The 21,283-nt window shown below is 46.1% G+C and overlaps 1 pseudogene across 1 annotated transcript; it reads left to right on the top strand.

Annotated features, from left to right (window-relative positions):
* Positions 1-9,864: 9,864 nt before the first annotated feature.
* Positions 9,865-11,687, top strand: LOC100279672 (uncharacterized; annotated as a pseudogene). The gene is made up of 3 exons (NR_157252.1): positions 9,865-9,960; positions 10,576-10,650; positions 11,480-11,687. The product of NR_157252.1 is annotated as an uncharacterized protein (transcript).
* Positions 11,688-21,283: the final 9,596 nt, after the last annotated feature.

Below are 21,283 nucleotides of genomic sequence, written 5' to 3'. Positions count from 1 at the left end.
GATTGTGCCTATTTTAAATGTGTAGGCGAGAAGGACAACCATCGGTTGAGTTAACTTGTTTGCACTTATCATGTGAAACCTTGTGTAATATGTCTTGGGGAACCTTATGTAATATGTCTTATGGAACCTTATGTAATATGTCTTATGGAACCTTATGTAATATGTCTTGTGGAACTGTGTAGTTTATCTTCAATGGCATATGTTTTGTAAACAGCCAAGTTTAGCCAAGATAGTTTCTATTATGTCCACGACATTAGACCAAAAATCAGTTCAGCCAAACTGTTGTGACCGAAACCATGACAAAAGCAGTTCAGCCAAGCTGTTGTGACTGAAACTGTGACAAAAGCCATATGTTTATGTTTCTGTTACCAGAATTTCTCTTAACAGAAATTTGTGAACCCAATTAATTTTTGTTTCTGTTACCATAATTTCTATTAATAGAATTTGTGAACACACACCAAGAATTTTTGTTAATAGAGATTCTGAACAGCCAAGTAAACCCAGCTATTTTCTGTTAACAGAATTTCTTTTTCTGTGAACAAATAGTTTCTGTGAAAAGAGACTTGCTCCAAACAGAAGGTAAACACAGTCAGTTGCACCATATGTCAGGTTCAAAATACAGAGAAGCAAACGTCATGTTCAAAATACAGAGAAGCAAAATACAGGACACAACTCTAGGCGCCTACGATTGTACAACTCAGGTTCAACTCTAGGCGCATACGAACTTCTTCTTCAGAGTAAGCTTCTTTTTCATAGCTATCCTTTGTTTCCTAGGTGTTGAACACTCCACTAGTGGCACAATATCACTTGTACAAGGCTCTTGTACAATTTGTACTGATGAAGAAGGGATGGTTACAAGTTGTTGTGAGCTTGTTTCCTCGGGTACAAGCTGTTGTTGAGTAGAAGCTTCATGCTAATTTGGAAACCATTTTTTAGTTGTGTTTTTCCTCGACCTCCATTTCTTGTGATGATATTGGTTAGATCAACAGTATTGAGGTTAACAAAACATTAACAATAGCCCGCAAGTTGTTTATGTAGTACATTTTCTTTGTTCCATTGAGGGGACACTTGTAGGTGCTCTTTCTATGCCCTAACTCCCCACAATTTGGGCACTTAAATTTCCCCCTAATCAGTTTCTTTGTTTTCTCGTTGTCATTTGCTGGTTTCTTTTTGCCGCTACCACCCTCTAGACAACTCTTCATCCTATTTTTCCTTTGACGTCCTACACCTCTTTTACTAAGGGGTGCACCAACCTCTTTTGCAAAGTCCACCTTTGGCCAAAACAACTTATTCTCAATTGGCTCCACCAATCGTGAGTACGCTTTCCTAAACATCTCGACAGAGTAGTAATCATCAACGAATTCCTCTATCATTGTATTTCTGAATTGTTGTGCAATTATTAGACATAACGCAAGGTGGCAAGGCTTGCCGGTATGTTGCCACTCTAGGCATGAACATTCTCTTAGATATGCCTTCGCCACATATCTAGATACACAATCATTGTTGTCCCTAACCTCCGCAACATAGTCATCACCTTTTATCACTTCCAAGTGCCCAAGCCCTATAGCACATGCATTCAGTTGGGCTATGATGGAGGGTAATATATTTCCTTCTAATCTTCGTCCTATTCGCCTTCTCTTTGTGAAAAAGTTGCATATTCATCAACCTTATTTTGTCAACAAGGTCGCATACTAGAAGGTCCTTGTAGTCCTTAATCCAATGGTTGAAGACCTTCACAATGTTATTAGTCACATAGTCACACTTGATGATTGGGTTAAAACCACTGTGGTACCACAACAAACTATGAAACTTATCCAACCAATCAACGATGGCAGGGTTCTGTGTCACATTCGCAATGTACATATCATAAACTTCTTTCTTATACGCCCTATCAGCAGGTTGCATGTTTTTAGGACCAGCAAATTATTTGACAAAGTTGTTCATTAGATGCCTAAAACACTCTCTTTTCTCTGCATTGGGGAACTGAAAGTCGCCTAGAGGGGGGTGAATATGCGAAACCTAAAAATTATAAACTTTGAACACGCACTTCGCCCATGGTTAGGGTTAGAAATAAATAATTGTGAATTCGGAGTGCGGAAGGTAGTTGTTCTTGCAATGAGTTGCTCAATCAATGCGGATAACTTTGGGAGCTAACTCAAACCAATGTGAGCAAGAGAACTTTTAGTGAGAGGGGAGAGGGAAAAACAAATCGAATAATGAAGATCAACACAAGTGAACACGGTGATTTGTTTCCCAAGGTTCGGTTCCAAAGAACCTACTCTCCGTTGATGAGGTCACAAAGGCCAGGTATATTTCAACCCTTTCTCTCTCTCAATCGGTCACCTAGACCAGTCGAGTGCTTCTTCTTAATCTCACGGGTTACTAAGACCCCGCAAGGATCATCACACAATTAGGTGTCTCTTGCTTGCTTTACAAAAGACTTGGAAATATTAGAGGAGGAAGAAGAAAGCAACCAAGCAACAAGAGCAACAAATGAAACACAGATCACCCTCTCTCAAGTCACTAAACACTTTTCATCACTTGACTTGATTATGGCACTTGGAGAGTATTGGAGGCTTTGAAAGTGTCTTTGGATTGTATTCTTTGCTCTTGTATTGAATGTTGAGAGTGCAAAGCTTGGATGACTTGAATGGAGGTGGTTGGGGTATTTATAGCCTCAACCAACATTCTAGTCGTTGGTTGTTCTGTCTGTCGATGGGCACATAGAACAGTCCGGTGCGCACCGGACACTCTACTGTTCACTATCTGGTGCATGCCACGTCAGCCGACTGTTGGGGTTTGGAGCTGTTGACCGTTGAAGTCGTCTGTCCTTGTGGTGCACCAGACAGTCTGGTGGCACACCGAATAGTCCGGTGTGACCTAACGTCGCAAACTGTCTTCTGACGCTTCCGACTGCTGCGGTGTCGACCGTTGGCGGAGTCAAACCTTGCTTCGTGGGCTCACCGGATAGTCTGGTGCACATCGGACAGTCCAATGATTTTTAGCCGACGAGCGCTGAGAATTCTAGAGAGCGGCTGGTTCGCTGGGCGCGCTAGCCTGAGCACCAGACACTATCATGTGCACACCGGACAGTCCGGTGCACCGCAGGCTGGTGCAAACCTGTTTTGCTCCAAACTTGTAGAATTGCCCAAGGTCATTTTCCTTGTATGTGTATATGAACTTTATGCACATGAAAAAAGATCAACTTGTCAAACTAGTTAGTCCATTAGATTTGTGATGGTTGTCAAACACCAAAATCGATTATAGGAAATGTTTGAGGTCATTTCCCTTTCAATCTCCCCCTTTTTGGTGATTGATGCCAACACAAACCAAAGAAAATACAAAGTATAGAAATGTAACTAGATTGCATTTTGTCAGATGTGCATAAGTTACTTTGAAATGAAAGCAGTTCTCAGCATATATGATTGTTTTGATATATTTAACATTTTGGACCACATTTGCACCACATAGCTTGTTTTTGCAAAATCTTTTAGAAAAGTCTTTTCAAATTCTTTTGCAATTAGCCAATGGTATAAGAATATGATTTCAAAAGCATTTTTCAAGTTTTGAAAGATTCTCCCCCTTTCTCAAATGCCTTTCCTTTGGCTAAATTAAAGCTCCCCCTGAAAAGGTTCTTTTAATTTCTCCCCCTTTTTGAAAAAGTTTTTAGAAAACAGGATGGTGGTGCGGTTCTTTTGCTTTGGCCTATTAATTTCTCCCCCTTTGGCATTAAGCGCCAAAAACTAAGAAAACTAAAGGCCTTTTACAAGAAAGATATGAATGTAAATACATGAGTAGGGCAAAGGATATATGATAACGACAGAGTCGTAGTGGAAGCCATGCCTTTGCCTTAAACTCCATTTCCCTTTCAATCTAAGACTAAGCATAGAAATACTCTTGGAAGCACATTAGTCTTAGCTTTGGCACAAGAAGAATAAGAAATACGCATTTGTACCAAAAGAAAGAGATATGATCAAAGGTATAAAAAAGGGCAATATGTGCAAGATTTCAATCAAAGTTCCGAGAATCTAAGATATTTAGTTCATTCTTAAGCTTGCTAAAAGTCTTTTCATCTAGGGGCTCGGTAAAGATATCTCCCCTTTGTTGGTGATCTCTCAGAAAGTGATATCAGATGTCTATGTGCTTAGTGTGGCTGTGTTCAACGGGATTATCTGCCATATGGATTGCACTCTCATTGTCTCATAGGAGAGGGACTTTGCTCAACTTGTAGCCATAGTCCCTAAGAGTTTGCCTCATCCAGAGTAGCTGTGCACAACAATGTCCGGCAACAACATACTCATCTTCGGTGTAGATAGAGCTACTGAATTTTATTTCTTTGAAGCCCATGACACCAAGGATCTCCCCAGAAACTAACAAGTCCCAGATGTACTCTTTCTATCAATTTTACATCCGGCATAGTCAGCATCAGAATACCCAATTAGATCAAAGGTAGATCCCTTGGGGTACCATAGCCCAAACTTAGGAGTGTAAACTAAATACCTCATGATTCTTTTCACGGCCCTAAGGTGAACTTCCTTAGGATTATCTTGGAACCTTGCACACATGCATACTAAAAGCATAATATCCGGTCGTGAAGCACATAAATAGAGTATAGATCGTATCATCGACAGGTATACCTTTTGATCTACATATTTACCTCTTGTGTCGAGGTTGAGATGCCTATTTGTTCCCATGGGAGTCTTGATGGGTTTGACATTCTTCATTCCAAACTTCTTGAGTATATCTTGAATGTACTTTGTTTGGCAGATGAAAGTTCCCTCTTGGAGTAGCTTGATTTAGAATCCAAGGAAATACTTGAACTCCCTCATCATAGACATCTTGAATTTTTGTATCATTATCCTACTGAACTCTTCACAAGATGACTTGTTAGTAGACCCAAAGATAATATCATCAACATAAATTTGGCATATAAACAAGTCTTTGTCAATTGTTTTAGTGAAGAGAGTAGGGTTAGCTTTTCCGACTTTGAAACCATTAGTGAGAAGAAAGTCTCTTAGGCATTCATACCATGCTCTTGGGGCTTGTTTGAGCCCATAAAGCGCCTTTGAGAGCTTATAAACATGTGAAGGATACTTACTATCTTCAAAGCCGGGAGGATGCTCAACATACACCTCTTCTTTAGTAGGGACATTGAGGAAGGCACTCTTCACGTCTATTTGATATAACTTAAAGCCATGGTAAGTAGCATATGCAAGTAATATACGAATTGACTCAAGCCTAGCTACAAGTGCGTAGGTTTCACCGAAATCCAAACCTTCGAATTGTGAATATCATTTTGTAACAAGTCGGGCTTTTTTCCTAGTCACCACACCATGCTCATCTTGTTTGTTGCGTAATAACCACTTGGTACCTACAACATTTTTGTTAGGACGTGGAACTAAATGTCATACCTCATTCCTCGTGAAGTTGTTGAGCTCCTCTTGCATTGCCACCACCCAGTCCAGATCTCTAAGTGCATCTTCTATCTTGTATGGCTCAATAGAAGACACAAAAGTGTAATGTTCACAAAAATGAGCAACTCGAGATCTAGTGGTTACCCCCTTTTGAATGTCACCAAGTATGGAGTTGATGGGGTGATCTCTTTGAATTGCTTGGGTGCGATGGTCTTTGATCTTGAATCTCTTGTTCATCTCCCTTTTATTGATCATCTTCATCTCCCCCTTGATCAATGTCTTCCTCTTGAGGTGTCTTATCGTCTTGATCTTGATCCTCATCTTCTTGAGCCTGTTCCTCGTCTTGAGTTGGTGGAGATGCTTGTATGGAGGATGATGGTTGATCTTGTGCTTGTAAAGGCTCTTTGGGTTCTTTTGGACACACATCTCCAATGGACATGTTCCTTAGCACGACGCACGGAGCCTCTTCATCATCTAATTCATCAAGATCAACTTACTCTACTTGAGAGCCATTAGTCTCATCAAACATAATGTCACAAGAAACTTCAACTAAACCAGTGGACTTGTTGAAGACTCTATATGCCCTTGTGTTTGAGTCATAACCAAGTAAAAAGCCTTCTACTGCTTTAGGAGCAAATTTTGAATTTCTACCTCTCTTGATAAGAATAAAGCATTTGCTCCTAAAACTCTAAAATAAGAAACATTGGGCTTTTTATCAGTGAGGAGTTCATATGATGTTTTCTTGAGGATTCGATGAAGGTAGAGTCGGTTGATGGAGTAACAAGCGGTGTTAATCGCTTTCGCCCAAAACTGATCCGATGTCTTGTATTCATCAAGCATGGTCCTTGCCATATCTAAAAGAGTTCTATTCTTCCTCTCTACAACACTGTTTTGTTGAGGTGTGTAGGGAGAAGAGAACTCATGCTTGATGCCCTCTTCCTCAAGAAATCCTTCAATTTGAGAGTTCTTGAACTCTGTTCCATTATCGCTTCTAATCTTCTTGATTCTTAATCCGAACTCATTTTGAGCTTGTCTCAAGAATTTCTTTAACGTCTCTTGGGTTTGTGATTTTTTCTGCAAAAGAACACCCAAGTGAAGCAAGAATAATCATCCACAATTATAAGACAATACTTACTCTCGTCGATGCTTATGTAAGCAATCGAGCCGAATAGATCCATGTGGAGTAGTTCAAGCGGCCTCTCGGTCGTCATGATGTTCTTGTGTGGATGATGTACTCCAACCTGCTTCCCTGCTTTACATGCGCTAAAAATCCCGTCTTTCTCAAAATGAACATTGGTTAGTCCTAAAATGTGTTCCCCTTTAGAAGCTTGTGAAGATTCTTCATTCCAACATGAGCAAGTCGGTGATGCTAGAGCCAGTCCATATTAGTCTTAGCAATTAAGCAAGTGTCTAGTTCAGCATTGTTATCATTGAAATCAATTAAATATAGCTAACCATCTAACACTCTCTTAAAAGCTATTGAATCATCACTTTTTTAAAGACGGTAACACCAACATCAGTAAATAGACAGTTGTAGCCCATTTTGCATAATTGAGAAACAGAAAGCAAATTGTAATCTAAAGAATCTACAAGAAAAACATTAGAAATGGAATGGTCAGGAGATATAACAATTTTACCCAATCCTTTGACCAAACCTTGATTTCCATCCCCGAATGTGATTGCTCTTTGGGGATCATCATTTTTCTCATATGAGGAGAACATCCTTTTCTCTCCTGTCATATGGTTTGTGCAACCACTGTCGAATATCCAACTTGTTCCGCCGGATGCATAAACCTACAACACAAATTTAGGCCTTATTCTTAGGTACCCAAACGGTCATGAGTCCTTTCATATTAGAAAACAAGCACCTTGGGTACCCAAACACAAGTCTTTGGACTCTTGTGTTTGCCCCCAACATATTTGGCAACTACCTTGCCTAATTTGTTAATAAGCACAAATGATGCATCAAAAGTCTTAAATGAAATGTTATGTTCATTTGATGCATTCACAGTTTTTTTCTTAGGCATTTTGATATGAGTTGTATGCCTAGAGCTGGATGCTTCATTATTGTAAATGTAAGCATGATGAGCAGTAGAATGAGATTTCCTAGCATGAATTTTCCTAATCTTATGCTCACGATAGTTTTCAGAGTATAAATGTAACCTTCCCTATCCTGAACCATGGGAGCCTTGCCCTTAACAAAGTTAGAAAGCTTGTTTCTAGGGGCATTAAGTTTGATATTGCTTTGGCTCCCAGATTGGAAACCAATGCCATCCTTAATGCCAGGGCGTCTCCCATTATAAAGCATATTGTGAGCAAATTTAAAATTTTCATTCTCTAGCTCATGCTTGGCAATTTTAGCACTTAATTTAGCTATGTGATCATTTTGTTCTTTAATCATAGCAATCTGATCATTCATAGCATCAACATTAGTATCTCTACATCTAGTGCAAATGGTAACATGCTCAATGATAGATGTAGAGGGTTTGCAAGCATTCAATTCTTCAATCTTAGCAGTTAAACTAACATTTTCAATTCTAAGACAAGAAATTGAATCATTGCAAATATTAATCTCTTTAGACAAGTTTTCACATTTTTCAACTTCAAGAGCATAAGCATCTTTTAGCTTAACAAACTTTTTATTTTCCTTAACGAGCAAGTCCTCTTGGCATTCCAAGATCCCATCCTTCTCGTTAATGGTTTTTATCAATTCATTATTTTTTTCTTTTGATCCATGGTGAGGTTTGCAAAAAGGAAAGTCAAATCATCATCATTTTCACTAGAGCTACCATCATCATCGAAAGTAGTGTATTTTGGGGTATCTCTAGAATGTACCTTCTTCTTTTTGCTATCCTTAGCCATGAGACATTTGTGGCCGACGTTGGGGCAGAGAAGGTCTTTGTTGATGGCGATGTTGGCAGCGTCCTCGTCGGAGGAGGAGTCGGTGGAGCTTTCATCGGAGTCCCATTCCCGCCTTATGTGCGCCTCACCACCCTTCTTCTTGTTGTAATACCTTTTCTTCTCCATCTTTTTCTTCCCTTTCTTGTCGTCGTCCCTGTCACTATCACTTGTATATGGACATTTAGCAATAAAATGGTTGGACTTACCACACCTGTAGAAAACCCTCTTGGAGCGGGGTTTGTAGTCCTTCCTCTTCCTTTGCTTGAGGATTTGCCGGAAGCTCTTGATGATAAGAGTCATCTCCTCATTGTCAAGCTTGGAAGCGTCAAATGGGAGCCTACTAATTGGTGTAGACTCTTCCTTCTGTTCTTTCGCTGCCTTGAATGCAACGGGTTGCACCTCGGGAGTGGACGTGGCGCCTTGCTCCAAGTTGACAATATGTTTGGAGTCTTTGATCATAAGTTCAAAGCTCACAAACTTGTTGATCACTTCCTCGAGAGACATCTGCTTATATCTAGGATCTCCACGAATTAATTGAACTTGAGTGGGGTTACAGAAGACAAGAGATCTTAGAATAACCTTGACTATTTTATGGTCATCCCATTTGGTGCTCCCGAGGTTGCGGACTTGGTTCACCATCGTTTTGAGCCGGTTGTACATTGATCGTGGCTCTTCTCTCTTGTTCAGGACGAACCGACTGAGTTCTCCCTCGATTGTTTCGCACTTGGTGATCTTTGTTACTTCATCTCCTTTGTGTGTCATCTTGAGGATGTCCCAAATTTCTTTGGTACTCTTGAACCCTTGCACCTTGTTGTACTCCTCTCGACGCAAGGAAGCAAGGAGTATAGTGGTGGCTTGTGAGTTGAAGTGCCTTATTGTGGCATCCCAATTTTTTTAGTAAGCTAAAAGTCACACACTTTTCAAAATAAACTCTATTTAATTTGACAAAGTATTTTCCAAAAAAAAATCTACTAGCTAGAACCAAACTATAATACATATTTATGGATTTTAAAAATATTTTGTCAAGTTATGGCAGGTCACAACAAATACGAGTTTAGCCATCCACCTCTTCCGATATTTTTAATCCTTTCTTTTTCTCAGCATTGTGTTGTCAGCATACTATATTGTCCCATCGCTCAAAGCCAGCAGCCCTCCATCCTTCTATTTTCCTAGAGCAAGCAATGCCATGACTACACTGTAGCAGACTTTTCCACGTGTCTCCGTCTGAATTCCGTGCACCTCGCCGTGGTCAATGCCAGCACCTCCGCTGACACCACGCCACACGCGACTTGACCATCGGACACGACTCAATATCGTGATTCTTTCCCACTTGACTCCACCCACGTCGCGACACCAGAGTGATGACCTGCCTCAGCGTATCACCATTATCAGTCTACCATGCCGAAGAGGAAAGCTCGTGCAAAATCCTACCTGTCGTGGGCGCGTGCTCGCACAGTTCACGGGGTTGCTGTGAACACCATGGCTGCCCTTGCCGCGATCGCCTATAAAAAGGGGCTTGAGCTGCCCTCGACGCCACGCATCTTCCCGAGCTGAGCCACCACCAGTCCTCCGTTCCCGAGCTGGTTCGTCGCCGCCGTCCGTCGTCCTGCTGTTGCAGCACCTCCGGAGGCAAGCCGAGCCGCAGGTGAGCGCCACCTCCACTACTACGATGACATCCCCCAGCTCTATCGTCGTTCCCCTCGCCATTCCGAGCGTCCACCGAGCTCCACCCGCCATGGCCGCACCTCCCACACAGCAGCTCGCCCGTCGACCCGTTCCCCAAAATCTCGCCTCGACTAGGCCTGCTGAAGGTTGGAGGCACTTCTCCCCTCTCCCCAGCAGCCCCACTTGCCTCTCTCATGGCTGGATTTGAGCTCCCAATGGTTGCCGTGAGGGAGCATAGGGAGGAGGAAGACTCCTGTGAAGCGTATTCAACGTTTCGTATTGTCTCTTTAGAAGCTAACCTGAATCCCCTGCACACTCCACCGTAGCCCAAGTCCCAGCCTATAATGCCTCGTACGAGCAAGCCAAGCCTTGAGCCAAGCCGTTTTCTTTTTTTTAATTTTATTTTCGTAATTAATTTAATCACAAGCTATAATGCATATAACTCCTACATAGTGACTCTAATTAATCTAATTCTTTTACCAAGAATTTTCTAAAATAAAACCCTACATATTTATTTACTAAAAATATATTATAACTTTTATGTATGTCTGATATTTGGCTGCCCGCGTCGCATGTCGGTCGTTTGTCGGAACAGAGCCGATCCCGGAGGACGACCAGCTAGAGCCTGCTGACCAGGAGCCTGACGTCGAGGAGGAGTACGTGAGTGAAGGCAAGTCTCATCGACCCCTTACGCTGATGGTGTTTGCTCCTAAGTGAGGGAAAATATAAAACCTGCTATACATAAGAGTGGCATGAAATGATACACCTAATACTGAGTGGATGAGAGAAACCTTTGACTGATGCCTTGATGCATGATAATTGCATAAATATTTGATACATTGACACTTGATGAAACTGGACGGGAATGAAACCAGAGCAGTGGGGTAAGTGTTGGTGCATGCGCTACCGTGGTGGTAGACTTGCGACCGAGTTGTCATGGTGACATCTCAGGTTTGCTAGTTTTGGTTGGTGGCTGCTCTGGTGAACCATAAGGACTGTGTGTTGGGGTGCCATCTCACCTAACTTTTTTCCAGTGCGACCACATGAGCTTGTATGGGCAAGCCTTAGCCTAATCCCACTGGCTAGCCTGGTAGTCGTCCGAGGTGGATATGTTTTGGGTTGGGGACCTGAGCGGTCAGAACCCGGGGATTGTGGGCGGCTAGGCGAGGTTGAGCCATGGTTGGGTGTTGGCTATGACAGAGCCGTCTTGGGACGGTGATGTGCGTGTGGGTACAGCGTACAACCTCTGCAGAGTGTATAATCCATTTGAATGGTCTGTGTCCTCGGTGTAGGACAGGTTATGGTGTGGACACTTCAACTAGTTGAGCTACCTGCTGGCTACGGAGGATGGTTATGGGTTTTACTTTAGTTTGCACTCATTAATCACTTATACATTCAACATTTGTCAATGATTCATGCATATTGTAACTCCCTCACCGTAAGGGCGAGGTGGGACCTGCTGAGTACCTTTGTGCTCACCCGTTGATGATTTGATGCAGAGGATCCTGACTTTGTGCCCGATGAGTAGCGCGTTCCTACACCCAAGTCCCCTGTGGTGCCATTGTGTTGTAGCAGACGCCATGTCCGATGAGGAGCTCGCAGTCGCGTTCTTCGCCACCACTATTTTATTTCTAGTTTCTATTATCGTATTATTAGAATGTACTAAATAAAAGCCTTGTATTTTATGGCACCACTTGAGCATTTTACTGGAACTCTGCATTCTAGTAAATCTATGCATGTTTAGTTTTGGTCATTAGACTGGGACGCTTCAAGTGGTATCAGAGGCATACTTGGCTGTAGGGCGCGCCACGTTAGCTGAACAAGCCTGTAGGAGCCCTAGGACGGTCTTCCCTTACCCCGGCAAATCCTTGACCAACTTACCTTGTTATGCTAACCTCATCTCCTTGAACAATCAGATGGCTGGTGACTGGGTAACCACCTATTGTCTCGAGGAGGATGGTTTCCCGAAGGTTCTCTATGCCACAATTGTCCGCCTCGGCATCATGGATCATCCGGAGTATGTGGGCAGAGAATACATGGAGCGTGGAACCGAAGCCTGCCAGATCTCCGTCCACATCGGCGCCAGCGACAAGTATCCAGAAGTGAGGCCCTGGAGCGTCACTATGACCGGTCACCGCCTAAAGGACACCTACCAGCTAACCGCACGCAAGGCTCTTTGGTACTTGTGCCAGTTGTTTGAATGGCACTTGGGTTCCACACCCATGAAGTACTTTCCACCGCTGGATCGCAATCGTCCCGCTTGGGCGGCCCGGATTCGCAACTTGGGGAGTCTGGGAAGCCTCGAAGCAGCTAAGAAAGACCCCACGATTGTCGCTATGTCGGGCTATTTGCTCAGCCTCGATGACCTGTGCAACCAATTGTGCCAGCGTGCGAGAGCCCTAACTCAGCGTGCTGAGGAAGCAGAAGTCCGTTGGAGGAAGTCGAGGTTGGACTTGGCCCAGTCAGAAGCTCGTGTGGCTAACGCCGAAAGTCGTGTTGCCCTTGCAGAAGAGAAACTTTGGGAGCAAGCTGACCACCATAGCAAGCTCCTGAGGGACATATCCTTGGTGGACCGTGTCAAGCGCAAAGACCCTCACCCCCAGAACTCTGATGGAACCAACATGCTTGAAGGAACCCCGGTGTACCTGTTCCAACCCCGTAGAAGGATTTGTGGACCGGCATCACCCACACCTCCTGCATCGCCTCGGACAGATGATGAAGAAGGCCCTAGAGAGACCATCGTAGGGACCAATGTTTAAGTTGTATAGGTCACCCCTTAGGGCTGGACCGCTAAAAAAATATGTACCCCTGTTGTATTAAAACTATGATTGGTGTGCTTGCTTTGTGCTTCAATGATTGATGTTTGTGTGCTTGTGTGTGACCCACTAAATTCAAAAAAAACGACACTTAATATTTTGTCAACCAAAATGGGACTAAATAAACTGCTAAATGTCAACTTTCAAAAAAAACTTAAAATTGCTCTTAGCAACGTTTCCCCTAAAAAGTTACTAACACACCTAATATTCTACACAGATGTCACGCCGCTCTAACTGAGTTATGGGTGCTCCTGGTGCGGGTCGTGGGGACGAGTCTAGTCACGCTCTCCTTAGACTGCCTGAAAACCTCGCTGACTCAGCAGAGAGCCACCCTCTACCCCAAGCCCCTCCTGCTCCTGTCGACCTAGCAACCATGATGTATCAGCAGAATAGACTTCTAGAGGCTCTAGTGACCACTATCACTGCTCAAGCTCAAGGAAATCAAGGCAATCCCAGACCTGTAGCTCATCATAATGGCAATGGCAGCATCATTGCAGATTTCCACCGCTTACAACCACCAAAGTTTGGGGGATCTGACAACCCGATCGAGGCAGATGATTGGTTGCGTGAGATTGAGATGAAGCTTGAGGTCGTCCATGCTGATGATAGGGACAAGGTCTTACTTGCAGTGCAGCAATTAAGGGGTCAGGCTCTTGCTTGGTGGCAAAGTTATCGAGAGGTAAATGAAGATGCAGTTGTGATGGGGTGGGCTGATTTTGTCAAGATCTTTCGAGAGCAGCATATTCCCAGCAGTATGATGAAGCTTAAGAAAGATGAGTTCAGAAAGCTTCGTCAAGGCGCCATGTCCGTGTCAGAATATCTTCACAAGTTTACAGAATTGTCTCGTTATGCTCCTGAAGATGTCAATGATGATGAAAAGAAGCAGGAAGCCTTTCTTAGTGGCCTTAACTCTGAGATCAGGACCCTTGTGGAAGTCACTGTTCATAATGACTTTAATGCCATGGTTAACAGAGCAATCACCACCGAAAGAAACAAAAAGGCGGAGTTCAATGAGCGCAAATGTCGATTTGAGAGCAAGAGGCCCCAACAGCCTGAGAAGTTTCAGAGAATTCAGTTTCCTGCTCACACAGGCCACCGGAGCCAGGGTGCAATGCCGCCCAAGGCGCACCCTAGTTCTTTCCAGAAGCCAGCTCAATCAGCTCCGCTCCAGAAGACTCAAAGCACTTTTCGTACTCAACAAACTGATGGAGGAAGCCAAGTGACAAATATGAGAGCATGCTTCCATTGCCGTGAGATAGGTGAAAGGGAAATGTGCCCTTGGGCCATTTCTAAGTGTTTTGGTGATTTAGTGTCCAATACAAGTGCCTAAGTGTCAAATGGTGGACAAAGTACAAATCAAGTATAAAGGTATGTTTCTCAGACTTAGTACATTGTTTTAGAGACTAATGTATTGTGTCTAAGTACTGGAAACAGGAGAAATCGAATTGGAAGAGAGATGGCTTCGTTCAGCCAAAGTCAGCTCTGTCTAGGTGCGCCAGGCTGGGTCAGGCGAACTTGCTGCTCTCAGGAAATGATTAACGGCGTACGGCTATAATTCACCGGACTGTCCGGTGTGCACCGGACAGTGTCCGGTGAGCCAACGGTCGCCGGGCCAACGGTCGGCCGCTTAATCCGGGCGCGACGCGTGGCCGAGCCAACGACTAGAAGGGGGCACCGGACTGTCCGGTGTGCACCGGACAGTGTCCGGTGCGCCAACGGCTCCAAGGCGCCAACGGTCGGCTTCGCCAAATAAGGAAAGAGATCCGCACCGGACAGTGTCCGGTGCGCCAGTCGACAGAAGGCAAGAAATGCCTTCCTGGAATGCACTCAACGGCTCCTAGCTGCCTTGGGGCTATAAAAGGGACCCCTAGGCGCATGGAGGAGCACACCAAGCATTCATTGAGCACTCTTGATCACTCACACTCCATTCTTGCGCACTTGTTCGACATTCTAGTGATTTGAGCTCCGTTCTAGTGTGCTAGTCTTTTGAGCTTAAGTCTGGGTCTTGTGTGTGCGTATTTGCTGTGATCTTTGTGTCTTGTGTGAGTTGCTAATCCCTTCCTTACTCCGTGCTTCTTTGTGAACATCTTTGTAAGGGCGAGAGACTCCAAGTTGTGGAGATTCCTCGCGAACGGGATATAGAAAAGAAAAGCAAACACCGTGGTATTCAAGTGTGTCTTTGGACCGCTTGAGAGGGGTTGATTGCAACCCTCGTCTGGTGGGACGCCACAACATGGAAGTAGGCAAGTGTTGTACTTGGCCGAACCACGGGATAAACCACTGTGTCTACCTGTGTTGATTCTCTTGTGGTTATTGTGTTTCGCTAAGACTCTTCTCTAGCCACTTGGCAATACTGTGTTAACGCTTAACCAAGTTTTTGTGGCATTAAGTTCAAGTTTTACAGGATCACCTATTCACCCCCCCTCTAGGTGCTCTCAATTGGTATCGGAGTCGTTCTCTTCAAGAAAGGGACTAACCGCCCGAAGAGATGGATCCTAAGGGAAAGGGAATCGTGATCAATGATAAGGAGAAGGAGTCCTTCATCAATGAGCCGAAGAATGACAAGCCTACCGACTCGGGCTCGGGCCACAAACGAAAGGATGGGAAGAAGAAGAAGACAAGGCGCATCAAGGAGATCGTCTACTACGACGACAGCGACGAGTCCACTTCTTCCCAAAAGGACAATGACGACAACGACTATGAGAGAAGGAAACCGGTTAATTCGAACTTTTCTTTTGACTACTCTCGTATTCCGCAAAGTACAAATGCTCATTTGCTCTCCATTCCACTTGGCAAACCTCCTCACTTTGATGGAGAGGACTACGGATTTTGGAGCCACAAAATGCGTAGTCACCTGTTCTCTCTCCATCCGAGCATATGGGAGATTGTGGAAAGTGGAATGAAATTTGATAGCTCGGATAGTCCTATATTTATCAATGAACAAATTCATAGAAATGCACAAGCTACTACTGTGTTGTTAGCCTCTTTGTGCAGGGACGAGTATCATAAGGTGAGCGGCTTGGACAATGCCAAGCAGATGTAGGACACCCTCAGGATCTCACATGAGGGAAACGACGTCACCTTACTCACCAAAATGGATTTGGTGGAGGGCGAGCTTGGAAGATTTGCAATGATCAGGGGAGAGGAGCCAACCCAAACATACAACCGGCTCAAGACCCTCATCAACAAGATAAGGAGCTACTGAAGCACACGATGGACGGACCACGACGTCGTTCGTCTAATGCTAAGGTCCTTTACTGTACTTGATCCACATTTGGTGAACAATATCCGTGAAAATCCTAGGTACACCAAGATGTCGCCCGAAGAAGTTCTTGGGAAATTTGTAAGCGGGCGAATGATGATCAAGGAGGCGAGATATGTCGACGACGCGTTGAACGGTCCAATCCATGAGCCTCAACCCATTGCTCTCAAGGCAACGAGGAGCAAGGAGACACTACCTAGCAAGGTGGCGCAAGTTGAGGCGGCCGGGCTCAATGATGAAGAGATGGCCCTCATCATCAAGTGCTTCAAGACGGCGCTAAAGGGTCGCAAGGGGCAGCCAAGCAAGACCAAGACAAAGGGGAAGCGCTCATGCTTCAAATGTGGTAAGGTTGGTCATTTTATTGCTAACTGTCCTGACAATGATAGTGACCAGGAACAAGGGAACAAGAAGGAGAAGAAGAAGAACTATAAGAAGGCAAAAGGCGAGGCACATCTTGGCAAGGAGTGGGACTCGGATTGTTCGTCGTCCGACTCCGACAACAAAGGACTCGCCGCCACTGCCTTCAACAAGTCATCCCTCTTCCCCAACGAGCATCACACTTGCCTCATGGCAAGGGAAAAGAAGGTAAGCGCTCGTAACACTAGTACTTATGCTTCTTCAAGTGAGGATGAGTCTAGTGATGATGATGAAATAGATTATTCATGTTTATTCAAGGGTCTAGATAGAACCAAGGTGGATAAAATAAATGAATTGATTGATGCTTTGAATGATAAGAATAGATTGCTAGAAAAGCAAGAGGATCTCTTATATGATGAACATGATAAGTTTGTAGAAGCTCAAAAATCCCTTGCTTTAGAAATAAAGAGAAATGAAATGCTTTCTTGTGAACTATCTTCCTGCCATGAGACAATTTCTAGCTTAAGGAGCATAAATGATGATTTGAATGCTAAGTTAGAGATAGCTAGTAAATCTAACTCTTGTGTAGAACATGTTACGATTTGCAATAGGTGTAAAGATTTTGACATTGATGCTTGTAGTGAACACCTTGTTACAATTTCCAAATTGAATGATGAATTGACTAGTCTTAATGCCCAACTTAAGACTAGCAAGAGTGATTTTGATAAGCTAAAGTTTGCAAGGGATGCCTACACGATTGGTAGACACCCCTCAATAAAGGATGGACTTGGCTTCAAGAGGGAAGCCAAGGACTTAACAAGCCATAAGGCTCCCATCTCCGCCAAGGAGAAAGGAAAGGCCCCTATGGCTAGTAGTGTTAAAAAGAACCATGCTTTTATGTACCATGATAGAAGACAGTCTTATAGGAGTTGTAATGCTTATGATGCTTTTGACTCTCATACCATGTTTGCTTCTAGTTCTTCCTATATGCATGGTAAAAATATGTCGAAGAGATATTTTGTTCTGTCACACCCGGTTTTAGAAGGCAAACCGAATGCGAACCATGTACGTGCTAGGATCAGTTATTCACGTACACAGCAGTTACATAACATGGACATCATCACACAGTGCTCAAAATAGTATTAATAAGGGAAATAGTAGTCGATTACATCATACGTCTGAGACGTCCATATAGTCCTTACAATAAATCAAAGTGCGGAAAAGAAACGTAGATAACCGCGGCCTTCACAGGCAGCCGACTGGGGGTTGCCGCTAACCCACACCTAGAACTCGTCGTAGTCTTGGAACTCCTGGAAGTCTCCTTCCACAGCTTCATCTTCGCCTGAGCAGTGGTTGCAATGCTGACAACCTGGGGATGGGGGGGTTTGGTGTGTAGAGCAAGGGTGAGTACACATCAACATACTCAGCAAGTATCCTGTTTGGCTGTAGTGGACTAGCTTTATGTGGGGATAAGTCAAGCAGTTGCTTTTAGTTGGTCAGATCATTATTTACTAATAGAAAGCCAGGTTTTAGCGTTAACCCAAGTTATTAACCCGATGTACCCTTTCCAAACGGAAAGAATACCACTTACCAGCATCATAGTCATAACCAAAACCATCGATCTCATAGCCACCTGTACCAAAGTATCTCTGATCAAGTACCACTAATCACTGGAGCTCCCTTGGCCGCTCATAACCGCGAGCAAGGCTGATATATCAGTTTTCAAACACTCTGCAGAGGTTGTGCACTTTATCCACAAGCCGTGATTCCCTCTTGCCTCAGGCCGATCAAACCCTTAAACACTACCAAGGTGAATAGGCAGGGTTTCACTACGTAGCCTTTACAAAGATTCCCCGTGGTTGTAGTCGCCCGTTAGGTTTCCTAAATGTACCACACTCCTCCCCAAGGGACAAATCAACCCTGGCAGAGCGAGCCGCATACACCGAGCCCCATTGACGGCACGACGGCGAAGCGAACTACACCCCGGATCCTCTAATTATTCAGCTAAGGGCACCCCATTCCACCCTCATGGTTGCACTGTTTTCCCGGGCGGTCATCCATAGAACAGGTCCTTACGGAGAGGCACTCGAGAAACCGCTCGAGCCCCCTTGATGACCACAAGTACAACATCATATTAAGAGAAGGGAAAACAGCGTATCATAGATAATCTCATCATGTTCATTGATTAGAGTTTGAGCAATAGCATAAAGCTAAACAATAATAATCCAACCCAAATAGGTAGACAAGGACATGGATAACAAAAGCTAGTCAATCCTTAGGCATAAATGTGTAGAGCGGGAGGTGAATTAAATAATGAATAGGACAGAGATAGGTCAAGGGACACTTGCCTCCACCAACCGACTGCTGCTCAGGGGCTTCTCCTGCGAGTTCCTCGGGCTCTTCAACCAGATCGTTCTCTAAGCGGGTGCAAACATACATACATACATCCATTGAAATTAGGAAACCAACAGTACACCATACAAGAGAACAAATAAAGCAAATATGCATAGAATACCACATACGATAATGGATTTACCTTGGTTAGAAAGAAACGAGGGAAGGTCTCGCAGGGGTTAAGGCTTATGCTCGAGGGGCACTACGGGTAAACGAATGACTAGACGTCACGCGCTCTCGTTCCAGTTGGTTCTAACAAACGGATTAGCTACATGCACTAATGTAAACACGATCACTTTTAGTAGATTAACATTGAATAAGATAGACGATTGACTATACAAATTAACTAACGTAACCAATTTCCAAATTGAGACTCCTACCTTATTAATATAAACAACGTGATTAGCGCATAAAGGAGGCGGGGGGGTAGACGGGGGTTAGGGGGTAGACGGTCGTGTCGCGGGCACGACGAGCTACGCCGGAACGCTGCGCGAACACGCGCACGCGCAAAGCCACACTTAACGTGATGCGAACGAGTCGCGCACGCGTCGGGGCCGTGCGCTGGTCGAGCTCGAGGCCACGCGCCGAAGGCACGCTGGGCCGAGCTCGAGGCCACACCGAGGGCCGACACGACGCGAGCAAGGCACGGCGGGGCGAACGGGCAAGCACGCCGGGGAAAGCGAGCGCGGGCGAGCGAGGATACGGCCGGACGAGGCCGAGCGCGAGGACGGGCGGCCGAGCCGGGGCACGGGGGCGGTTGAACCGGGGGGGCGGCCGAGCTCGCCGGGAGGCGGGCGGCCGAGCCGGGGGCGGGCGCGCTCGGGCGAGCGGGGCTCGCCGCGCCGCGGGAGGACGTCGGGCCACCACGGCCGGCCGAGCCGAGGGGCGGGGCGGGGCGCAGGTGCCGGCCAGGGAGCCGGGCCGAGCTGGCGGGCGGCGCGGGCTCGCCGGACGAGGGCGCGGTCGGGCGCGAGCTCGCCGGGGGCGAGGCGGGGCCGGCGCGGGCGCGGCTCACCGGAGTGGGCGCGAGCGCAGCCGGGCGCGGGCGGCGCGGGGTGGCCAGGGCCGGGCCGAGCTCACCGGGACGGCCGAGCCGGGGGCCGAGCCGGGGCGGGGCGCGGCCGGGCGGGACGCCGGGGGCGCGGGCGGCCGAGCTCGCCGGGGCGCGGGGGCGCGGGGAAGGGCGGGGCGCGGCCGGGCGGGACGCCGGGGGAGGGCGGGGCGCAGCCAGGCGGGGTCGCCGGGGGAGGGCGGGGCGCGGCCGGGCGGGGTCGCCGAGCCGGGCGGCGCGGGTGAGAGGAGGGCACCGGAGGGAGGAGAGGGAGGAAGGAGAGGGGGGGAGGAGGGTGGAGGGGGGAGCCTCACCGGCGGGCGGGGAGGGGCGGCGGCGGCGGCTCGGGCGAGCAGGGGAGGGCGGCGGCGGCGGTTAGGGCAGGGGAGGGAGAGAGAGAGAGATGACGGGCGGGGCCCGCGGGAGGATTTTTGGAAAAAAGGAAAAGGGGTGGGGAGGGCGGCTGGGCCGGTTGGGCCCAAAGTGGGGGAGGGAGGGGGCGCGCGGCTGGGCCGGCGCGGGGCCCACGCGGGAGGGGGGGAGGGGGCGACTGGGCCGCCAGCTGGGCCGGCCGAAGGGGGGGCTGGGCCGAATAGGGGAGAAGGGGGGGAGAGAGGGAAGAAAAAGAAAGAAAAAAAAGAAAAAGGCTTTTTCCTTTTTTTTCTAATTTCTAATTTTCTCTAGACGAAAGCATTCACATTTTTAATCAATCAAAAAGTATGCATGGTTCGGCATGGTGCATCACACAAAATAAAGTGATTTAGGGTTTTTCTTAACACGGGAATTCCAAGCCGAACCCCGCTAAAACTTTGGAAAAGGTCAAGGTTTAGCGAGAGAACGAGAAAAAAAGAGTAACGCCCGAATTTGGTGAGAGAAAAGAAGAAAAAAAATTCTACCCCCAAATTCAGGGCGTTACAAACCTATCCCCCTTAAAAGAATCTCGCCCTCGAGATTCAGGGTTGGCTAGCAAAGAGCTCAGGGTACTTGGCCATCAGATCATCTTCACGCTCCCAGGTTGCTTCTTCCTCAGAGTGATGATTCCATCTAACTTTGCACATTCCGATGGTCTTCCTTCGGGTGACTCGGTTTGCAACCTCAAGGATCTGCACTTGCTTCTCAACGTAGGTCAAGTCCTCCTGGACCTCAAGACCTTCCACTGGCAACTGCTCTTCTGGCACACGCAAGCACTTCTTCAACTGAGACACATGAAAGACATCATGCACAGCGGACAAATTCTCTGGCAGACTGAGCTGATAGGCCACTTCTCCACGTCTTGCAAGAATCTGATACGGACCAATGTAGCGAGGTGCTAGCTTGCCTTTGACTCCGAACCTCTTGACTCCTCTGATCGGTGACACTTTCAGATAGACAAAGTCTCCGACTTCGAAACTCAGCTCTCTTCTTCTTGTGTCTGCATAGCTTC

The sequence above is a fragment of the Zea mays genome, chromosome 2 (assembly GCF_902167145.1).
Source record: "Zea mays cultivar B73 chromosome 2, Zm-B73-REFERENCE-NAM-5.0, whole genome shotgun sequence".
NCBI classification, from domain to species: Eukaryota; Viridiplantae; Streptophyta; class Magnoliopsida; order Poales; family Poaceae; genus Zea; species Zea mays.
The sequence above is the reverse complement of the archived record's forward strand: the minus strand, read 5'-3'. Positions and strand labels throughout refer to the sequence as shown.